Below are 5,320 nucleotides of genomic sequence, written 5' to 3'. Positions count from 1 at the left end.
ATGTACCAATCGAAGACATGAGGGAATCCGCCATTGTAGGAACAATGAACTTTTCCATCGCCCAACGAGTGACGATAGTCCAAAATCGTGCACAAGAAATTTCAGTGAATCTTGAAGAAGAGCTTATACTCTGAACGAGTTGAGCCCATATGATCGATCCATAGTCCAAATTGATCCCATAATATAGACCATATAGAATGGTCAGGAAAGCCCTGCTCGTACCGTCTGAACCATCAACCCTCTCCGATAAGCCCTTGGAGAGGAGCGTTACGAATCCGTTCCAATGAGGAGGAAGAGAAGACTTCTTGAACTTGGTAATTGTTGTGAGAATCTCTGTGTACCCCATATCATAGAGCATCGAGAACAGTTGAGTGTTGGTGATGGAAGAAAACCTAGCTTTTGAAATTGAGGATTTTTGATTAACGATGTCGAAGAATATGCGCTCCTTGGTTTTATCATAAATGGCAGAGGAGTAGACAGCAGAGAGCATTGACATTGGAACACATTCCACCTGTGTGAGAGCGATCACCAGTGGCGAATACTTGAGACATTCGACCACATGTAGTATATACGAATCATAGAGAAAGGGGATGAGTTCGATGACCAGATTCTGATTAGGTTTGATGGTCAGAAGAGTGGACTGAGCAGATTGATCGAAAACTGATGAAGATTCAGCCATTGTTGCAGGTGAGAAGAAGATGAACAGTGGAGAATCGCCGATGTGTTCTTGAGAGAGAGAGAAAGTTTGGTAAAGGAGTCCAAAAGGTTCGAGAAAATCTTTTATACCATCTCTTAGGAGAGAGAAAAATCCGTTTGTGATGATGACTGGATCTCTGAAACGTCGCCTGAAAAAGCACGATGTGACAGCTTGGTATCCCTAGAAATACGTCAGCAGGCGTGAGTATGTGAACCGTTTCAAATTCACGCGTCTTTTTCGACTTTAGCTCCTTTTCAATTTTCGAACTGTTTCAACTTCATGTTGACTCACCCTTATGTGATTTTTATTATTAAAATAAATCAGCTTTCGCATTGTGGAAATTAACTGTCTCTTCTTCACAATAAAGGAAATCTCCATGTCTGTTAGAACCGAAAGCACAAATCTGAAAATTTCCATTAGAACTGCTAACAGGAATTTGGAAAATCATAAAGACCATTGTGCAAGAGTGTGCCAATTAAAAACAAATAAAGCAAGATATTTGTGGGATTTGAGTGATGTCTATTTAGACATGAAACTGATACGTCAGCAGGCGTGGGTATGTGAACCGTTTCAAATTCATGCGCCATTTTCGACCTTAGCTCCTTTTCAAATTTCGAACCGTTTCAACTTCATGTTGACTCACCCTTATGTGATTTTTATTATTAAAATAAATCATCTTTCGCGTTGTGGAAATTAACTGTCTCTTCTTCACAATAAAGGAAATCGCCATGTCTGTTAGAACCGAAAGCACAAATCTGAAAATTTCCATTAGAACTGCTAACAGGAATTTGGAAAATCATAAAGACCTTTGTGCAAGAGTGTGCCAATTAAAAAGAAATAAAGCAAAATATTTGTGGGATTTAAGTGATGTCTATTTAGACATGAAACTGATGATCCCAGGCACGAATCTCTTCCTTCAAAGTCAAGAGAGACTAAGAAGTGTTTGTGTAGTTTCCCGTAAAATACGATCAAATGTTTGTAGAGAAACATTGAAAGACATCTTTTTCAACTATAGGCTTTACTAGGTGGCTTACCTTCAACCGAACCTTGATACTTGAAATAAGACCGAAAATCGGGTGAAGTACTTGTGAAACCAATGTGGTTTGTTGAACAAGTAGGTTTGAAAATATATTTTGTGACAGGCAAATAGTAAGAAATCTCAAAAAAAATAAATAAACTGGATCTAATGGGAAGAAACGTCCAGGTGTTAGACAGTTCCATAAAGACCACGCAAAAAGGAAAAAGAGATTTCATGAGGTGACAAGTAATAGCTTGAACATTAGAGTGTTCACCGTTAATTCGTTCAAGGTGTTGGATTTTGGGTTTCACTTAGCTCGTGGTAGACGAACCAAGATCATCAACACAGAAATTGTGTAACCATAAACCTCAGTGGTAATGTCTGAGAGTCTCAAGGGTTACGAATGTGGAGCGAAACAGGATGGAGAAAATTGAGATGGTTAAGGAACCGAAAGTACCTCTGCTATATAAGAATGACAAAGCAGAAAACTCTTAACTCACTATGAGAAGAGTTAGGTAGCTTGTGACTGGGGGATTTTAACAGCCTGATTGGGAAGAAACGATTGGTTGTTATCGAATCAGTAAGGCTTCACTCAGCGTCATGGAGGCTTCGGTCCACATGCAACAACATGCTTCTAGGGACACTTAACTAGTACAAAGAGAAGAAGATTATACCTGCCCCATCATCATCGTGTTTCGCATCTGTGAACTTGATATTAGACAATTGATGTTTAGAATAGAGACATTAGACAAAAACAAAAAGAAACTTAGAAATATTTTTGAATTTATGGATTTTCTGAAAAATAATAAAAACATAAAAGAAACTGAATGTAAACACTCGAAAGAATAAGAAAGCTTTACAAGATTATACAACCGAAACCATTCCTTAAAAAAGATGAAGCGAAATAGACTGAGCGTTCGGTTTATTTCGGTTCCCAAAAAAAATTCAGGAGCCGAAATAGACCGAGTGTTTGGTTCATTTCGGTTCCCAAAAATTCAAGAGCCGAAATAGATCGAGCGTTCGGTTCATTTCGGTTCCCAAAAATTTAAGAGCCGAAATAGACCGAGCGTTCGGTTCATTTCGGTTCCCAAAAATTTAAGAGCCAAAATAGACCAAGCGTTCGGTTTATTTCGGTTCCAAAAATTTAAGAACCGAAATAGACCGAGCGTTCGGTTCATTTCGGTTCCCGAAAATTCAGGAGCCGAAATAGACCGAGCATGCGCTCTATTTCACTTATTCAATTTTAGTGAGTAGAAGGAGGTTTCGGTGCTGACTCAGCTTCCATCATTCCCAATCCTTGGAGTATTTTGTTAAAGCTTGCTTATGGTAAGGCCTTAGTGAAGATGTCAGCCAGTTGATCTGAGGACCGAACGAAGTGAATTTCAACATTTCCATCTTCAACGTGGTCCTTGATGAAGTGATATCTCAGTGCGATATGCTTTATCTTGGAGTGTTGCACTGGATTGTGACATATTCGTATTGCACTTTCAGAGTCACAGTATAGAGGGATTTTCTTCATGCTCAAGCCATAATCTCTAAGTTGGCTTTGTATCCATATGACCTGTGATGTACAGGATGCTGCAGCGATCTACTCAGCTTCGACTCTGGAGAGGGACACACAAGTTTGTTTCTTTGACTGCCAGCTGACAAGTTTGCCATCAAGGAACTGGCACCCGCCGGTTGTGCTTTTTCGATCAAATCCACATCCACCAAGATCAGCGTCAGAGAAAGCTTGAACAAAGAAGCCAGATTTTGCAGGATACCAAAGACAGAGAGACGAGGTTCGCTTTAAATACCGAAAGATATTTTTCACTGCAATCATGTGAGGTTCTCTTGGATTAGCTTGAAACCTGGCATAATAACAGACATAAAACATTATGTCTGGCCTACTAGTCATTAGATACATAAGTGACCCTATCATTTGACGATAGAGAGTCACATCAACAGCCGGTTTCTCAAGAGATGGAGTCAGCTTCGTACCAAATGCCATTGGAACCTTTACTTTCGAATCTCTCGTCATGCCGAACTTCTTTAATAATGTCTTTGTGTACGTTTCCTGATTGATGAAGATGCCTTCTGGTCCCTGTCTTATATTTAATGCAAGGAAAAAGTTAATCGGACCCATTGCGCTCATTTCAAATTTAGTCTCCATCAACTTCCTGAATTCAGCTGTTAAGCTAGGATTCGTGGAGCCGAAGATGATGTCATCGACGTAAATTTGAACGATCATTAAGTGTTCTCCCTCTTTCTTGCGAAAGATGGTTGGGTCAACCGAACCTTGCTTGAATTTTGACATTTTGAGAAATCGAGTTAGAGTTTCATACCAGGCTCTCGGTGCTTGCTTTAATCCATAGACCGCTTTATCCAAAATGTAGCAATAATCAGGATACTTCTCATTCACAAATCCAGGTGGTTGCTCAACGTATACCGTTTCTTCGAGTTCTCCATTCAAGAAAGCGCATTTTACATCCATTTGGAAAACTTCGAAGTTCTTATGTGCAGCATATGCCAAGAAGATTCTCACTGATTCCAACATTGCTACTGGAGCGAAGGTCTCTTCATAGTCTATTCCTTCTTCCTGGCAATACCGTTTCACCACCAGCCTCGCTTTGTTGCGAATGACATTACCCTCTTTATCTAACTTATTTCTAAATACCAACTTTAAGCCGACTACAGATGCATCCTTTGGTGTGGGAATCAGTCTCCAAACCCGATTTCGTTCAAACTCATGGAGTTCGTCTTGCATAGCTTGCACCCAATCAGAGTGATCAAGAGCAGCATTTACCGTCTTTGGTTCTACTTTAGAGACAAACGAATTAAACATGCATAATTCTACTTGAGAGAATAAAGAAGTTTGCTTCGCTTTCATTTGTGAGCGTGTGAGAACACCCTCAGATGATTCACCAATAATTTGTGTTTTAGGATGATCCTTTGTCCATTTTATGAGAGGTGGGTTATTGGGATCATAGGCAAGATCCAGCTCAGCATTGACTTCTTCTTCCATTTCTGACATATCGCCTTTGTCATTTGCATTTTCATTCTCCCCCTCAAATGGCGAGCCGAATCCTATGTCAGATTCAGTGCTCTCCCCCTCAGATGGATCTTCATGGGTTGGGCCCTTTGAAGAATTCTCCCCCTGGAAAGGCATGTCGTGTGGTTTTGGAGTATACGAACCCTCCCCATGGATTATTGAGCTTTCTCTTGGAGGGTCATCAGTAGCTGGATGATCACTTGCTACAGTAGGTTCGCTTTGTGTCTGTTTCTCGATAGGTTGGTGAGGGTCGCTTTCCATGTCTTTAGCAGCTTCATCGATGATTATCTTCAAGTTATCGATTTTGTTATCTTCTGCTTTCGCTTCTGAGTTGATCGCCTTTTCTGGTTCATCAAAAAGTAGCATGTACTCATCAAACAGGTTAGCAATAGGAACTGAGACTTGACCTGATTTTGGAACGATTTCCTCCGTTTGACTTTCTGTTGTTCGCATTTTCTTCATATAATTGTCGTCAAAAGTTACATAATAGGTTTCTTCAATCTACTTCGAGCGTTTATTTAGAACCCTATATGCTTTTGAAGTAAGCGAATAACCAAGAAAGATTCCTTCGTCT

The sequence above is a fragment of the Lactuca virosa genome, chromosome 8 (genome assembly GCF_052849685.1).
Source record: "Lactuca virosa cultivar CGN04683 chromosome 8, Lactuca_virosa_CGN04683_v6, whole genome shotgun sequence".
NCBI classification, from domain to species: Eukaryota; Viridiplantae; Streptophyta; class Magnoliopsida; order Asterales; family Asteraceae; genus Lactuca; species Lactuca virosa.
The sequence above is the reverse complement of the archived record's forward strand: the minus strand, read 5'-3'. Positions refer to the sequence as shown.